We start from the raw sequence: 19043 nt of genomic DNA, 5'->3' as shown, positions 1-19043 counted from the left end.
TAATATTTCTGCCAGTCTTGGCAGGTTTTCAGTCTTCAATAGGGCACAGAAAACTATTGTCTCCCAAAACTCTCAAGCTCCCTCTAGTGTATACAATCTATCGGGCATTACTTGAGCGTCACAGTTTTGAAGGACATACAGAAATAATTAGAAATTTGGACTAAGACTTGACGATTATGATAATCATAGCAGTGATGTTTATGACAGCAAAAAAATTATAAATAACCTAAACAGGGAAGTGGAAAAATAATCATGCTACATTAATGGTGTACAACTTAGAAATATGTGTATGAAAGACTCTTTAATGATATGGGGAAATGCTCCTGATACAATCATGTTAATGACATAATACATACATTGAGATATAAACAGTGTAAAAAACACATGTAAAGCAGGGAGGGATGAATAGACAGAGGGCAGAGGATTCTTTCGGGCAGTGGAAATACTCTGTATGATATTATAATGATGGACACATGTCTTTCTGCATTTATCCAAACCCATAGAATGCACAACAGCAAGAGTGAACCTAAAGTAAACTATGGTCTTGGGGTGCTTATGATGTGTCAATGTAGTTTCATCCGTTGTTAGCCACTGAACCCCTCTAGAGGGGGCTGTTGATTGTGGGGAGGCTGTGCATGGGTGGGGGTGGGGGGGGTGCGAATCTCTGCACCTGCCTCTCAGTTTTGCTGTGAACCTAAAACTGCTCTAAAAAATAAAGTCTTTTTTTAAAAAGTTCTGGAAATAGATAATGGTGATGGTTACACAACATTTTGAATGTATTTAATGCCACTGAATTGTATACTTAAAAGTGGTTAAAATGGTAAATTTTATGGTGTTTATATTTTAGCACAATAAAAAAAAAACGCTTCAAAAAAATATGTAATGCGTGCTTTGAAAACGTTGAAAAGAAATGCCCTAAATGTGAGCTGTCTTTAGGAGTGAGATTATAGATGATTTTTATTTTCTTCTTTAGTCTGTATCTGAAAGGCTCACAATGAGCATGTAGAAAAATGTAATTAGAATCTAGAATCTAGAATCTGGAAAAGCAATTTTATCAGTCAGGGTATCACTAGGAAACAGAAGGCACACTCAGAATAGTTTGAGGAAGGTTCATGGACAAAGGGAATAATTACAAAGGTGTGGGAGTGATGGAGGACTCCAAGAGATGTTGTAGGACCTCGAGTATACAAACAACAGACCTATCACCACCCCCAGGCTGAAGAAGAGGCAGCAAGGAATAAGAACCCAGAGAGGCAAGAGTTATGCAGAGCAGGCCATAGTGTGAGGACCAGTGACCTTCAGTTGGGGCCACAGCCCACCAAAGGTGACCTCTCAGAGTCACTCACCTCCCTCCTCTAATCTCCTGCTGGGGATCCAGTAGGACTGAACCCACTGGAAGCCAGAGCACAGGGAGACCAGGCTGTAATGCATACAGGTTGGCATCCGGAGGCTCCAAGCAGAGTGCAGAGGGTAGAGAGTGAGCTGGAGGGCCCTATGGAAGATCACTGGCACGATTTTTAAAAGAATGTGTAAAAGCTCGAAGAATTGATTGATTCGAAGTGGGGATGGATCTTAGGGGGTGTCTAGTCCAACTATACTTCTCCTATTTTGCAATGCATCTTTCTCAAGTCTTGCGAAGACAGCCACCTGACCTTCGCAGGGGTACTTTCAGGCATGGGCTGCCCCTTGCTCCAGGAAAATCCCACCTCTCTTTGAACAGGAATGCTTATTAGGGAGTTGTACGTGAAGAAGCAGGATGATGCAGTGGAAAGAGCAGAGACAGAACACCTGGATTCAAATCCCTGACACTTGGTCAATTTATTTATTTATCTTGGTCTGTTTTCTCACATGTAAAATAGGAGTGATGCAATTTAGCTGACAGATTTAGTGTGAGGATTAAGAGATGACATATCTGAAAGAATTAAATGTAATAGCTGGCACATGGGAAGCACTCCGTAGATGCTGAACCCGAACCTGAATCTATCTCCTGGAAAGTTGTATCCATCGGTTCCATAGTGACCCAGGGCACCTCCTCCTAATGACTGACCTTCAGATGGTTAAAGATAAAGGGAATATCCCCCTGAGTATGTTCCCTGCTTCCAGTGAAGCTTTTCTATTTCCTTTGACCATTTTTGTTTTTCAGATACTTTATCCTCCTCCAAACTATGAGCTGCCTTGGTTCTTAGATGGCCCATATCCATGGCCAGAGTGGACTGGTACAGAGAATGTACTAGACCCATGCCAGCCAACTGGTTCCTGCTCTGGGCTTCTCAAACTGGGACCACAGCAAGTCAGATCCTCTCTCCTGGTAGGAGCTGAGGGATGTGTGGTATGGGACATGACAGCAGCCATATTTTCTGTTGTGTGGTGGAAAGACGCTGTGCAAAAGAGAAAAATGAAGGTGACCCCGAGAGGAGCAGAGAGATGGAGGGTGAAGGACCGCTGGCAGCATTCAGGCATCTGGGTGTAGTTGTCTGGAAGCCCAGTGCTATCCCTGTCCTTCCAGTGGCCTGTCACTTAATCCTTCTTGAATTCTGTAAACCAATAAAGTCCTTTTGTCTAAACCAGTTCACAAGGGGTGTCTGAGACTTTTGAATAAAAGAATCACATTGACCACATCTGAAAGCCTAGAGCCTGGGCTGTAGAGGTCAAAAAGCCTGGGTTTGAATCCTACATTAACCATTTACTGGCTTTGTGACCTTTAGCAAGTTTCACAACTACTCTGAACCCATTTTCTTCACCCCTGTAATCAAAATAGCATTCGGTACCTTGTCACTGTACTGTAAGGAATAAGAAATAATCATGTATATCAAGTCCAGTTCCGTCCCTGACACAGTAGACTCATCCCATTGGCAATAGCAAAGCAAGTTTTATCTTTATTATTACTGAGTTTGTGGTTAACTCAGATATTTATATGTGCTGTCACAAATTTAATTTCGCCACCCTTAACTTGCACTGACTTTTTGAGCCTAACTGTGGGATTTTAAGAATTTCCCTACTCACTTTCCCCTTTGTTAACTCCAGAGGCATTGTTTAACAGGAATGTGGGCATTTTTTGAAAGGACAGATGCTCCTCTGTCTCCTAGGAAGCTTCTGACTTGTGTTGTTTTCAGAGTTTCATGACCAGAGAAACAGAAGCAGTCAATGTTTAAAGAAGTCTTTCTCCTCTGCTGTGTGCAAATTCTTGGGCTCTTTCCCAGAAATGACTTTCCAGAATAATTGTCCTCGAAAGCTACACACAGACGGCCTGTCTACTGAATTGCCACACATTGGAGTCAATTCACAGTTCCTATCATCCATCCACAATGATGATGACAATCCACAAAAAGCCCTTGGCTTGGAGTTAGACGATTCTAAGCTCAGTTTTCAGCTCTAGAAGTTTCTGGTAAGGATTTACTTGAGGTGTTGAAACCTCAGGTGGAATGATTCATTCACTTGTAATTCATTCAACACGCATATAATGAGCATACTTCCTGTCCTGAGCCCTGTAGGGATTGGTGCTGGAGTTATAAGACAAACACCTGCTACTGACCTCAAACAGATCATACTTTAATGAAAGAGATCAGTAACATATAGCTATAATTTAACGGATATAATACTATAATTAATGGTAGCTGCTGCAATAAACAAGCCCTCCAAACCTCAGGGGCTTATCATGAAAAAAAGTTTGTTTTCTTGCTCATGTAAAGTCCACTGGAGGTTAGAACACCCTCTTCCTTCTTATAGCCATGCCATATGGAACATATTGCTGTCACAGTGGAGTAAAGAGAGATGGAGGAGGTAGATTGGCTCTTAACTGTCCTAGCCTGGCAGTAACACACATGAGTTCTGCTCACAGTCCTTTGGTTAAAACTGGTCACATGATCTCCCCAAGGCTAACTTCCATGGAAGCTGGGAAATGTAGAGAGCTCATAGATCCTTGGTGTGCAAATATCTAGCACTTGTCTCTGTCCCCATAAGTAATGCTATGATACCAGTAAGCAAGGGATCGTACATTAATTATGACTCTTTGGACTCGACTAACAGAAACCAATTGGAGTTAGCATAAACAAAAAAAGGCAGTTTGATATATGAATGTAAAGCATTTCGGGGTCTCTTTGAAAATCAAATGGCAGAAATGCACCTGAGCATCAGGCAGAGGTTAGAATCAGGAAATGCAAAGGCATTGAGATATGTCTCTGGACTCAGTACCACTTTGTGAGGAGAAAAGAAGTAGCTGGCTTTGAACTTCATAGACAATCCATTAAGTACGCTTTGCAAGGAGTTCAATTATTCCTGATGAGGGATATTTAATCAGTGTGAAGGAGAGAGGGAGGGAGGGAGGAAAGACATTCCAATGGAGATGTCCGCCCTGAGATTATTTTTTTTTTTTTAATATTTTTTACTGTGATAAATTTGCCCTGAGTTTTGAAGGCTAGAAAGGAGTTTTTTAGGTAAAGACAAAGAGCAAGGTCATTCCAGGCCTGTGTTCTTGGCTAAGGAGAAAAACAGCCTGATTTGGGATGAAGGGCTCAGAGAGGCTGAGGGAAGAGCGAGTACGTATGGAGTAAAGATGTGTGTGTTGGCCTGACCCAGTTTCAAGGGAAGTTGAACTCCCAGTATTGAAGCATAGGGAAAAAGCAGCTGAAGGACCAAAGGCCAACTGCAGGAGACAGAAGGGAGCAGCAAACAGTCAGGTGTCACAGATTTGGTGACACTTGTTCTCTGCAGCCCATGTTGTGTTCGACAGGGAGACCTCTGCTTGCCCAAGGGAAGGTACTCCCACACCACGAGCAGCCACTTTGCTTTCTTCCATCACCCAGGCCCGTGACAACAGCCTGCAGGTCTTAAAAGTCCCTACAGCTGTTTCCTTCTGCAACTTGCTCTGTCTGAGGGAGGCATGATACATCCTCACATCTGAGGATACTCACAGCTCTGTTTTTATGTTGTATTGACCCTCTCACAAACTATGAGATAGGGCAAGAGGCATTACCTACTTTTTCTACTGCTATCCAATATGGTAGCCACTAGCCTTATGGGGCTTTGTAAATTTAATTACCCTGAAACAAAAAATTCTGTCGTTCGGTCACACAAGTCACATTTCAAGTGCTCATTAGCTCCATGTAGTCAGTGGCTACCATATTGGATAGCGGCGATGTAGAACACTTCCATCATCCTTGGAAATTCTATCGGACAGTGCTACATTAGAATGTGAACTTCACATGTGTTTTTACCTTGTGCTTTGCGGTAGCCCCAGCCCCTGCAGCAGTGCCAAGCACATATAGCATGTGTTCAACAAAGAGTTGTGCACAGAATGCATTGATGAACAAATCTCCATTGACAGAGGAGGAAAAGGAGATTCAGAGAGATGTAACTTCCATGGGTGGTCCAGCAAATATGTAACAGGGCTGGGACTCCAACCCAGGCCCTCTGCCTCTAAGCAGAGGCCTTGTTCAGACCCCTGCAGCTGCCTTAATTTGCCCCCACGTCTGACAAGAGGAAGTGGTCCTCTCCTGTCTTCTTAGCAACCCCCGGCTAGCTGAAAGCCACTTTTAAAAAGGGCTTATGATGTCTTTTTTCCAAGGCAAAGGGAATAGAAAAGGTGGAACACACAGAAAAGTAGAAAGAAAAGTTATTCATTCCTCTAACACTAAAATCAGCTCAGTTAACATTTTGGGATATTTCCTCCCAATCTCTTCAGTACAGAGGTGTTTGGGATTTTCCACGGGGTGTGTCATTTGATTTTGAAAATTTAAGAATTTACTTAGGCCAGAAACTTTGTGCTCCCTTCTCCCAGCCTCATCTTGAAGCTTCTGGGCCCATTTCTCTTTTTAGATATCAGTATGTCCTGAATTCATGGGTATATCCCCCTCCATAAAGTGTGCAACAACTGTGATGTGGTAGGGCTGAAGGCAGGGGATAAAAGGGTATTCCTGTGGGTGGTTGGGGCTGGAGATTTCCTACCTGCCTGAGAGGGGAGTCCAGCCACAGGCTCTGTGCTTGCAGGAAGATGAAAATGAATTGTCTGCCGAAAACAAGCAAGAAGTCACAAAGGCTGCCTCACCGTGGAGGCAGGACCAGAAACACTTCACCTCCTGATTCTGGGCCATGTGCAGATGTGGGGTCTCCATCCTACCACTTGTATGAATGGAGATTCCAAGTGAAGAAATTGATATAAAAACTTGTCCAGAACTGGTACGTCTCGGGCGACCGAAGGGTCCACCGAACCACAGGATACGGACACGTCCATAGTCACGAGTGTTCACAGAAACCTGATGAAGATGAGCGTACAAAATGCTTATAAACCCACATGAGGAAATAAGGCACAGGCAGTCAGCAGCTGCAACAAATAAAAGACTGCACCCCAAGAACAAAAGGTAATAAAACAACTTGAACAAAACCTTAAAACAAGCAGGTTTGCAATTTTTTGAAGTGATAAAGGAACAGATACTTCTTTAAGCCTTAAAGCCAGAGCAGAACAATATGAGAAAAGAACAGGCAGGTTTGAAAAGTGTTTACACAGAAATTCTAAGGAAGATATAATTCTTGAAATAGAGTGAGAGCCCATGAAATCAGAGATGTGAGGAAAGAATGGGAATGGCCTTTTAAAGGATGTTTCTGTTAATAACAATTGTTTACCTTCCCTATGAACCAGGCAGTGTTTCAGAGATTTCAAATATATTAACTCATTTTATCTGCCCAACCCTATGCAGTGAGCAATACTGTTCCATACTGAGGAGGCAGGGACCATTCCAATGGACTTGTGGACTGGCCATTCCCAAGCCAGTCAAGGAATAATAATAAAACGTTATGATGTTAGGTATAAAACAAAGCACTTTACATTTATGTACAGGATTATCTCATTGACGCCTCGTTTAATAATCTCATTAATCCTCATAACAACCCCTCGAGGCAGGTGTGATTATCACCTGCATTTTGTGGCCACGAGGCTGAGCTTACAGACATTAGGGCAAGATGGTGGAGTAGGTAAACGCTGTGCTCGCCTCCTCCCAGGACCACATGAAAATTACAACTAAACTATAGAACAATCAACCTGGTGAACCATCTGAAGACTAGCTGAACAGAAGTCCTATAACTAAGGATATAAAGAAGCCACATCGAGACTGCACACACATTCAGAAAGCGTTGGGAAATATTACATACAAAGGCCAGTTTCTTCATGGTTCAGTCTATCCCTGCCTAGGACTGACTATACAGGAGGAGTCTATTCAAAAAATTAGTAATTTATGCACTTATGATATTTAAAAATTGCTATTCTCATTGAACTCAGAAACAAAAGCCTGTTGTGTTCATGGGAAAATACAACAAAATGTATATATAATTAGCTTTGCTAAAAATACCTAAGTGTTTAAAGAGACTGTCGAAACTCGTAATGGAAACATATCAAATATGGATCATTACTAAGAGGATCATTTCAGTCTCAGAGGTTTGCATATGTTATAAATTTTTAAGTACAAAGAAAGGCAATAGAAGAGTTCAGCAACTGTGAAAGGTAGTCATCATACAATATTGAATGTGCGATAACTGGAGTGACAAATTGTAAGCTAAAATGCAAGAAAATAAAGAAATGCATTAAAGAAAAATTAAGTTATTTTGAAAATAATAAAAAATCAAGGATATAACTTTTTAATGACTATAATTGGTAGTTGATAAAAATCTTTCATAGGACTCTGACCACTTCTGCCATCTGACTTCAACATATTATTGTTCTGAAATAATAAAATGCCAAATCTAATCCTGAAAAAAAAAGGAAAAAATTCCCTGGGGTTTCCACAGTTACCAAGCACTGTAATTGGGATTTAAATGAAGGCAAATTGAAACCACAGCCCAAGCTCTTAACAACAATGCTAAGAACGAGTGGTTGTTCATTTTGACTTTAGTTTTATGCATTACTTATTACTGAATACCAATGTAGTCACTGATTTGAAAGGGACCCAAGGGTCTACAGTGAAACATCTGTCTTTCACCTCTGTCCCTTCCCCAGAGGCAACTAGTGTTCTCAGTCCCTTGTGTAACCTTCCAGAGTCATTCCGTGCCTACAGAAGTAAGTGTCTATAGAAATAGTTACAGACAAGCCTATCTATCTACATAGATGGATATTTTTTCCCCCTTTTAATGCAGTGGGAAGTTGCCTCTACACTTTGTCCTTATCTTGTTGTTTTCGTTTAACACTCTATCTTGGAGAGCCTTCTCTGTCAATAGAGAATAATAATAAAAATGATAGTACAGAATATTTTCCATGACTAATCATACAGCATAACATAGAAGTATAGAATGATAATAACAAAATAATAAAGGCCTTCCTTGTTCTTGTTATGACTGCAGAATATCCCATGGTACATCTGTATGATGATCTCTATGCTCGTTTGGTTTCTAATCTCCTGCCATTACAACGCTGTGGTCAATAATTGGAGACACATGAGGACTCTGCTCCTGAAGGTTGAATTGCTGGGTCAAATAATGTGCATTTGTGACAGTAGGTTGTACTATAAAGCAATTTGTGACTAGTTAAAAATCATGGGGACCTTTTGAAAATTTTTTTTTCTAATTAAAAAAATGCATAGTAATTGTGGGGGAAAAACTAAAATCACCCATAATTCATAAACCTAGAGATAGTCACTGTTAACATATTGGTATAATCTTCTGAGCCCGTTTTTATGTATACACCAATGGATACACCGTGGATATTATACTACTTACCTAGTTTTTTATCAAGGTTTTACACTGACTATTACATCATAACCATTTTTTATTTTATTTAAATGTTTTTTTAAATGGCATTTTCATGATTGTATACGATTCCATTATTTGACCATACCATAATTTACTTACCCCATATCCTCAATATTGGACATTTACGTTGTTTCCCATTTTTTTGTATTTTAGAAAGCTTTGCAATGAATATTACTGTATTTAAATCATTGTTCCTTTTTCTGTTTGAGTTTTTAGTCATTTTTAAAATTCTAATCATTAGAATCAATGACTGAAAGTCAAAGTATATCCTAGTACTGTTTTATTCTAGTTAGTGGAATGACTTCAATAACTAGAAATAGAAGTTAGGTTAGAGAATATCAACATTTTGGAAGCTCTTACTGTATACTGTTAATAAGTACTTAGTATATCCTGCTCCCCTAGAAGGTTGGACCATTTATACTCTAGCTTCCTCATTTCACCACTCCCTTACCAACATGGATTCTTATCTTATAGGATATTCAGCAAACGATGGCATCTGTTGCTTTGTTCTTATGATCATATATGTAATGCTTATTTATTATAAATAATAGGAAAAGAGTAAAACTTAAAAAAAAAACACAATGTATAATCCCAAAATTTTGGTCTAACCACTATTAAAATGTTGTTGACTTTCTTGCCAGGCTTTTCTCTATTCCAATATTTTCCATAAAATTGTCATTAAATATTCTCCAAAAAACATGACTTTTATTTTTGCCAAGTTGGAGCTAAAAATGGCATCTCTTAGTTGAATTTTTTATATCTGTTGCAAATATTTTTTCCAGTTTCCTGATTGCCTTTTTATTGTGTTTATGGTGTTCTGAATTTTTATGTGACCAGATCTAGACATTTTTTTCTTTCATTTCCCCCTGGGGATAAGGGTGATGAGGGTGCTAAGTAATATAAAAAAGGAAGAGTGTTAGGGAGAACCGAATCCTACCTGAGACTGGCAATGTAAAGAGTATTGGCCTGTGTTCATTCAACAGGCATTTATTGACACCTACTTATCATAGTGTACACGTGTGTCTGTAGAAGCACAGAGATGAACCATGCATGATTCTCTCTCCAGGAGGAAGATAAAGGGAGCATAACCAGTGACTCTAACACAAGAGAAGCAACATATTCCAAGCCATCAGAGAGGGCCAGAGGACGAAACATTGCTTCAGTTCAGGAAGAGGCAGGTAAGGATGGCTTCCCGGAGGAAAGGGCATTTGAGCTAGACCTGGGCAGCTGGGAAGGCATGGGGCATGTGGATACGAGGAAAGAAGAAAACAGCTGTGAGTATCTCTGAGGGTAGATGTTGTCACACTCCTCCTAGGAGGGGAGCAAGATGACACTGTGGGGGCTTTGGGCCAAAAAGCAAAAAACAAACCTCATCCTTAGAGTGTGATTGGCAACTAAGACTGTCCCCAGCTCACAAAGAAAGAGTTGTGTTAAAACAGATCATCTTCATGTGAAGGTTTGTGATTCCTAATTGACTTATCCATTTAATCCACATCATATTTGCAACATTAACAAGCAGGATACCTCTTGATGGTGATGTAAATCAAAGCGGAAAGAGATTGAAAGGTTTTCTCTCTTTCTTGAAGATGGGCCCTTGGAGTGATACAGTTTTAATTCGAATAAGATGGGGCATGAACTCAGTATTTTTTTGCAACTCTGGAGGAGTCCTCTGGACACTCTCCAGGCATTTATGCAATGAGGCCAGCATATCAAGTGCTTTGGGCAGTGAAACGCTCAGTGTAGGGCACAGCAAATGTTAGGACTCTTTAGAGTTTACCCAGAACAACTCCTCCTTCCTCTGGAAGATGCTTCTGTCTCCCTCTCTCCAGTCCAGTAGTCAAGTTTTGTGAGGGTGAGTCTATGACTCACTGACAACCCCCTGGGCCACACTGATTGGTCCAAGGGGTGAGCACTTAACCTGAGCTGGTCCAATCAGAATGCTTCCTTGAGCAGCACTGAATGGGAATGGAGGGAACTGCTTTCTTTCCTTTCTGGCTTTGGGGCTATGAGAAAGAGCCATCTACCAGGCGATCTGAAGACAGCCAATATCATGAAGGCTGAGTGAAGCAGAAACAAAAGGAGCCAAGAATCTAATCACTTCATTGAGCTGCCTTACTTCTTGGAGTCTCCCTTCCATTTTGGCACCACCTTACTGTCCTGCCCAGGAGTCCCCCTTTTTGGTTTAAGCTAATCTGAGTTGAGTTCCTGTCACTGGCAATCAAAAGAATCTTGCCTGACACAAGGAGAAGTAAGAGGCTATGATTCTTACATCTAATTTCACTGCCAAGTTTAATGTTTTTCACTTCTTCACTATATGTACATTAGTAGCACTATTCTAGCCTTTAAAAAATTATACAAGTAATGCATGTTCATGACAGGAACTTAGACTGTGCTAAGAAGAAGATATCCACCTACAGCTCTGTCCCTCGAGACACACACTCTTTGAGCTATTCTCTCTCTCTCTCTCTCTCTCTCTCTCTCTCTCTCTCTCTCTCTCCTGTGTTTATCTATCTATCTGTCTGTCTGTCTGTCTGTCTATCTATCTACCATCTATCATCACAGTAATAGCTAATACAGCACTTATGTACCATAAATAGTCTAATTTTCCCCATAACTCCACAACAACTCTATGAGGTAGATATTATTATCCCCAGTTTATAGACCGGAAAACTGCAGCTCAGAAAAGCACAAAAAGGTGAGAGAACACAGGCTCAGAGAGGTTAGGTATCTCACCCGAGGGCTTACAACTGGTCAGTGGTGAGGAGCTGAGCTTTGAATGTCGGCTCTGTGGCTCCACAATCTGTGTTCTTAGCCACCACCCTATACTGACTTTATATAATGGTACAGTCACACAATAATACTATTCTGTAGCCTGAGTGTCTTACTTACCAAAACATCGTGGATTCTGTGTATGGGTGTCGAGGGCTTCCACGCCGACTTTCAGAGCTGCGCAGCACCCTGTAACACAAGGGCCAAGCTTCATTGAACCAGACTCAGACTGCCGCGCACTGAGATTGTTCCCAAATGTTCACTACAAAAATACCTAGCTGAAAAAACATTTAAAACCTCTCTTGATATCACAACACAAGACCCTTAAGCTATTCCCTTAGGTCAGATTCCTAGAAGTGGAGTTACTAGGGATGAGGTGGGATGGACGGGGGTTGTAGATGGCTTTGATGTCTGTCACCACCTGTCCCTCAGAACAACTTAAACTCTCCTTCCTGGGGACTGATGACACTCCTTTTTAGTTCGTTTGTTTGCAATTTTAAAATTTAGATGCACTTCACATACTATAAAATGCGTCATTTTTAAGTGTGCAATTTAATGGTGTTTAGTATAGTCACAATATTGTATGATTATACAATATCACCACTCTGTAATTTCAGAACATTTTAATCGCTCCCAAAAGAAACCCCACGCCCATTAGCAGTCACTTCCCATTCCCCTGCCTCCCAGCCCCTGGCAACTTCTGATCTACTTTCTGTCTCTATGGATTTGCCTTTTCTGGACAATGCATATGAATGGAATCATACAATATGTGACATTTTGTGTCCGGCTTGGTTCACTTAGTATGTTTTCAAGTTTCATCCATGCTGTAGCATGTATCAGTACTTCACTCCTTTTTGTTGGCCAGATCACATTTTGTTTCTCCATTCATCAACATTTGGGTGGTTTCCACTTTTGGCCCATTATGAAGAATCCTGCTATGAACATCTTTGTTATTTCTTGATGGTATGAAGAAAAAAGTGAGGAGAGCTTTTCCTGAGACGAATGAGGCAGAAAGACGACGGTAACGTAATTTTGCGGGGGAGGGCTCTTCTGAGGCGAATTTACTTAAGTAGTGAAAGATAGAAACACAAGAGGTTGGAGATTGAAGTGTCTGTGGGGAAGGGATCAGCTCCTTGGCCCCTGTGTTCCTGAACTTCTGGACAACGCGGACGTAAGACAAAAACAGAATTCCTGCACGCTTTTTGTTATCGAGGACAACCTGGATTTGATACGAGAAACAAGGGACTCCTGGACTATCCCTTTCGTATCTCTTTTAGAATGTGTTTTTCTAGGCATGTCTCAGTTGTTTCTGTTTCAAGTTTTTGAGTTTTTATGGTTGGTTAATAAATAGCGTGTCTCTTTTGTTTAGGAACTTGACTTACTGGCCTTGATTACTATCATTTACACACCTCCCACCTTCGCCTGGAAGGTCTCTCACCACAACCAAAAACCTGCATCTGGTCTCGGTGACACCTAAGAGCTGAGACAATTTCCTCGCTGGAGCCCCGAAGGCCTAAGTCAGAGAGACCTCACGCTCTGGACAGGATCCAAGCACTCTTCTTGTGGGCACTGCCTCTTCATACAAGGTAGTTGTCATATAGAATTTAGTCCGTAGACTACAGGAACAGGAGATAGTTTCATGACCAAATAGAAAAGGAATTCCTATCTGGGATTTGCGGCTAGCTGTAACTGATGACAGTTCCAGTTGAGCAGATTTTCGCTGTATAAGGGATGGTTGTTCTATGTCAGGTGGGAGCGCTGCTGTGTTTTAGAAGGATGGGGAGGATATTGGCTAGCAAAATGTATGAACTATAGAGCACGTTTGGTTTTCGTCACTCAGCTTCTATGTTTGGAAACACTTCTACCACGAGGCAGAGGTCACCTCCCACATCTCCCGTTACAGACGCTGAAAATGCCAAATGTGTGCCTTTCCAGGCGTGGGCACATGACCTGGACTCTGCCCATGAGAAGCTTCTGTTCCACAATTCAGAGCTGCCAGCAGTGTAGATCCGTTCTGGTGAGGGTGGCAGGCAGCTGCAGGGCCAGCTCTCCCCAGTGTCCAGGGCAGGATGGACCTCAGTGGTGCCCGCAGTTCACCGTGCTCTGTGCTCAGAGGCAGCCGCGACGGAGTCCATAGGAACCAGCTCCGATTACCAACCGCACACTCTAGAGGCACCACCCTTCCTGCCCTGGGGCCTCCCATTGTTTTTGTGGAATAGGGAAAAGACATTTCCTCTCTGTGTTCACAATTGTCTGCTTGGCATTAAGTGAGGGGATGCAAGTTAAAGCCTCTGAGGCATGAGGCTTATTTTCAGCAAAGGTTTGTTCAGTCAGAATCTTGGGCTTGCCGTTGGGTGTTCTGGAAGAAACTGTGGACCCATTTCTCAAAGCATAAGTGAGAAATGGATGGAGCTCCAGGTGGGGCCATCACCCACTGATGAATTTTCTGTAGGGCTCCGGAGCAGCGCAAAAGATGACCTCATGGTTCTTGTGGCCTGTGTGAGTAAGCGTGGTGAGCACTGCGACCGCACAACTCCAGGGACATTGGACATATGTCAATGCCAAAGATGACATTGTCTTCTATGGAGGAACAGAGATGCTAAAAATGTGAGGCTGCCCATCACCGCCTAGCTGAGTGATGGGATACATAACTCAGGGACCAGGTTGGGGTGGGTACTGCTGATGGAGGCTGAAGGAAGGCATGTCCCCTCCTCTCAGGGAGGGAGGAGGAGTGTTGTCCCACCATGCTGGAAGGGGAAAGCTGAACACTTCTAAAGAAAATCATACATAGTGCCTGTGCCAAGACCACCGAGAGTGGAAACCGATATTGGGACCAAGGCAGGAGACCTGTCCCCAACCCCAGCTTGCTGCCCCCTTGTGAGAAGTATTCTCTTTCATATCTGCCCTGCCTGTGGGTTTCTAGGGGAGAGTGAGGCCCCTGAGAGTTCGGGCAGACAGGGTGGGGTGGGGAAGGAAGTTCAGAGAGAACTGGACTTCTGATTACAATTATGATAAAATATAAATTTGCTGCTATGGACTGAATTGCGTTGAAGCTCTAACCCCCAATGTGATGGTATTTGGAGGTGGAGCCCTTGGGAAGTAATTACATTTAGATAAGGTCATGAGGTCACAAGGGTGGGGCCTCTATGATGGGATTAGTGCCCTTACAAGAGGAGTAAGAGAATTAGGGCTCTCTGCCACGTGGGGACACAGTAAGAAGGTGCCTGTTTGCAAGGGGAGAACTCTCACCGGGAACCAAAGCTGCCAGCACCTGATCTTGGACTTCTGGAACTGTGAGAAGGAAATGTCTGTGTTGAAGCCCCCAAGCTGATAGCATTTTGTTATTGCAACATGAGGAGACTGAGACCACTGCATATTCACCCCAGACAGGTTATTTTAATAACCAGATTTGATTACAGAAATCATTCAAACGGATTAAAATATAAATAAGAATGGCACAAAAGACATTTCCTATAGCTGATTGGGGTGCTCAGGACCCAGAAATGTCTCCACCATTTTAAAGAATTTTCACATTCAGATATTGCAATCAGAGACTCCTCAGACTGGTTACATGTGTGTCCCTAACGTTAGACTGTAGACCCAAAGAACAATCTCATCATCTTCCCCACACCTAGTTCTCCCTGTTTGTGGCACCCGCACACACCCAGGTGCCCAGCCTAGAAACTGGCCCCATCCTTGCTCCTCCTTCTGTACACCCATCAGTTATCAAGTCTTCCTCTTAAATGTCTAGGCTAAGCCCACTTCATCCTCACTGCCAACACCTCTCCCCGGCCCTCTGCCCCTGCATCCCAACGGGTCTTCTTACCTGGCTCTCCCTCTGGTTTGGACAATGATGTTGGAAGTCCTGGGACAGCCTTGGGAGAAATCCTGGAGGCTTCCTTGACTGGAGAGAAATCCAGAGGTTTAGGGATGAACCAGCAAAGGCTGCCTGGGTGGCTACAGATGAAGACTAGCCTGTATCATTTGGGGCTGGGGAATGCGTAGGGATCTGGGGTTTCTAAAAGAGGTGAAATTTGTGTTACCCGTCTACTTGTATCCAAATGGTGTGTGTGTACAATGGATGGATGTTGATCCTGTCAGGAGCGATCAGTGCTATCAAGATGGTGGATCAGCCTTGCTTAAATGACATCACTGCATTTATTCTTGTGTGCTGGGTCTTGAGCAGGGTTAAGTCCTCATGAATCAGCCCACCAGTAGATCTGAAGTCAAAGAATATGCAGGGGAGGCTGCTGATTGTGCTGTCATAATCCTGTCCCCTTCTTCAATAATAAAACTCCTAAATGTTGGCTGAGTAGACGGCCACCCAGAATAAAGACTGTATTTCCTAACCTCCCTTGCAGATAGGTGTACCCATAGGATTAAGTTCTGGCTGATTGTTTATAAATCTCTCTTAAAGAGAATAGGGCATTCTTTTTTCATTTCCCTTTCTTCTTTCTTTCCAGCTGGAATGTGGATGTGATGGGTGGAGCTGGAGCAGCTATTTTGGACTGTGAGTTGGAAGGTGTATGTTGAGGACAGTGGAGCCACCAGATTGGAGGAGCATGGGTCCCAATGACCATGCAGACACCGTACCAGCGCTGGATTCCTGTGTTTATCTGAGAAATATTTTGCTCTAACCATGTTTACTTTAGTTTTTGGATTCAGAATTTGATACCTGAAAGTCGGATGCTGCAAATAACATCTAAAATGTGGCACTGGCTTAGTGGAATAGGCAGGCCAGTAGATAGCAAGGACGGGTAGTGGCTAAACAATTGATGAAACTGTCATCCGCAGTAGCTTTGAGGGTGGACAAGTTGAGGCCACGACAATGGAGAAAATGGTGGGAGAGTGCAAATATATGACTATTGCTTCTTGTTGCTTTTCACTCTCTCATAAAAGTGAGATGACTTGGAGCTAGACCCAGCCAGACTCAGCAGATGAGAAGAAATCCTTTTTTGCTAAGGGAAGCACGGTCTATAGCCTGGGCTCAAAATTATGGTCTTAAAGCATAGAAATGCTTCTGTTCAACCGCTTCTATTCTCTGAAATGCAGCTATTAAGAACAGTGGCTTTGAAGTGGCAGCCTTAGCAGGAGGTAAGGCTGGGGGCAGCAAACCATTTTTCAGACTTCTCTGTCAGAAAATGCAAACCAGGTAGCTCCAAAGATCAGATTAAGGCCACCTTTCTTTGAGGTGGCCAGTGTAGCCACCTTTGAGAAAGAGGCATAATGAGAGCTCAGAATGTCAGTCTAGACCAGATATTCAGCTGTGGGTACTTGGTGAAATTCTACTGGCAAAGAACAACCTTGGAGACGCCCCAAAACCGCCCCAGGAATAAGCAGGCTACAAAGGCGATGCTGTCCTCAAGAAGTCCGCCCTCTGCAGTTACATCTCAGATGTGGCCATGGAGATCAAGGGACAAGGAGATCCATCCAGAGAGCCGGAGTGGCTGTCAGGTGGCTCTCAGGAGACTCGTGGGCTTGCCAGCGGTGTCTTTATTCTTCCTGTGCAGTGGCCTTTGATATCCGCTTGGAACAGTATTTCCTGTTCTCCCCTCTTATGAATTAGTTTCCAATGGCTGTTTGCCTCGTTCTACTTCGTAGTAAGGGCTGTGTTTGGAGAAGATAACTTGTCTCCCGTTTATGGGTCATTAGAACTCAAGAAGCCACCCAGAGCTGATGGAGACCACAAATCACCCAAAGGTGATTTTAGCTTATGTTTCATCCCCTAACTGGGGTGTGGGTTGTCTACCTTGGAGAGAGTGGGCTCTATGTGAGCCAAGAAAGGAGACCAATGGGTTGAGCTATGGCAGAAACCACTGATCGTCCCTCAAACCCATCCTTTCCTTGTTTCTCAGAAAGAGAACTCCTGAGTTCAGTTAGGCACATGGCTTCTTGGAATAAAAACTACCTGTCCCAGACTCCCATGCAGTAGGTATGGCCCTGAGGCTGTTTGGTCAATGGGATGTACAACATCCAGATGACACACACCTTGAGAGAACGGGCCTTGCTTTCTGGAATGAGAACATGGCTGGAGCTGCCACTGTGGACCTCAGCGGAGAAACTGCATACTGGGGACGGCAGAGCAACAAGTGGGAAAGAACCTGGATCTTGAGGCTCATGGAGCCACCCTGGCAGCCCTGCATGATAGAGGGTAAAGAAATTTCCACTTTGTGTAAGCTACTGCTGCCTTTAGAGCTGAACCTAATTGTGATCTAGAATTTGCCACCGAAAGTCAAGACAGAGACCAGTGCTGTGCATGGTCATGCTGCAGACCACACGGAAGGAGGAGCCGGTGGAGAGCACTTTCTTGCAAGACTTAATATTTACTTAAAAAAAAAAAAAAAAGCAAACAAAACACGGAAACACTTCCAGAAATCAAGACGATTATTAGAATAAAAGTGTCAACACACAATAGTGTTGCATAACTCGAATGTTTTTATATTGATCAAATTGTTTTCAGTAGTCGCTAGCAGAATGAAAAACATTCCAAATGTACCGAAAAAATATTGCTGATCAATGAAGACACTTTTCAAAACACATGAACACAAATCCTTTTGTTGCTCCAAACAGGACGTGAGTTATAAAGATGGCAGGCAGTCCAGCCATGAATCCCACACGTGTGGTTCCTCAGGCTGAGGTCCAAGTTTCTGTCCTCTTTACTGAATCTGTTTTCAGCTTAGGATGGCAAGAACCAGAAGTGAAAATCCTTCTCTTTGTATTCAACAGTGTCAAGGTCTGAGGGACAATCTCTTGGGGACAAGTCCCAGAAATGTGATACGTCTCTCTCCGGTAGCTATACACCTTTGATTTAGGATTAATTTCAAACCTCTGGAACAGACTCCTAGAATGGTAAACACTGAAAGAACCAAAGAACTCACCTAGTCCAGCCCAACCTTCTCTTTTTATGTGTAAGAAAACTGAGGGCTGAGGGCAACACATCGTGCCTAAGTTTAGGTCTAAGCCCCAAACCTGCCTCTTAGGACCTTTCCCCATTGCTGTTGCCTTTTTGTTGCCTCTGGAGGATGAAGAGGTCTGTTGCTTGCGCTCAAATGATAACTTCTGAGCAACAGAAAAATGTCAAGTAGCAACATAGCAGCAACAGCATCTATACTAATCTAAAAGCATATTTAAGTATAAGTTACCGTGGTAGGAATTAGAGACCAGCACAAGTTTGCGATCCATACTCCCCTCACCCACTCCCATTCCACCCGCAACCAAATGGAGTTGAATATTTTTTTCTGGAAAGTCAAAAACACCAAGAGCAGGAACTAGAGGGTGACATCAGGAGAGAATCTCTCATCTTGATTAAGTCAGTATATTGATGCATCTAATTAGATCTTCTGGAGAGCGCCAGAAAGCAGGACGCAAACGCTTCTCCATTCACACCCAGCAATATTTCCCAGGCAAAATATTTATCCTGAATATGACGCTCTTTCCTTAGAACTACAGAAAGGCTTTTTAAGTATAATTGCTTAAGTGTATAAGATGGTGAGGGAGAAATCTTGACTACAGAATTGGCAGTATCTACACACAGTATTTAC

Source organism: Rhinolophus sinicus, chromosome 16 (assembly GCF_057876585.1).
Source record: "Rhinolophus sinicus isolate RSI-liver-muscle chromosome 16, RSI-T2T, whole genome shotgun sequence".
NCBI lineage: Eukaryota > Metazoa > Chordata > Mammalia > Chiroptera > Rhinolophidae > Rhinolophus > Rhinolophus sinicus.
This window is presented reverse-complemented; position numbering follows the sequence as displayed.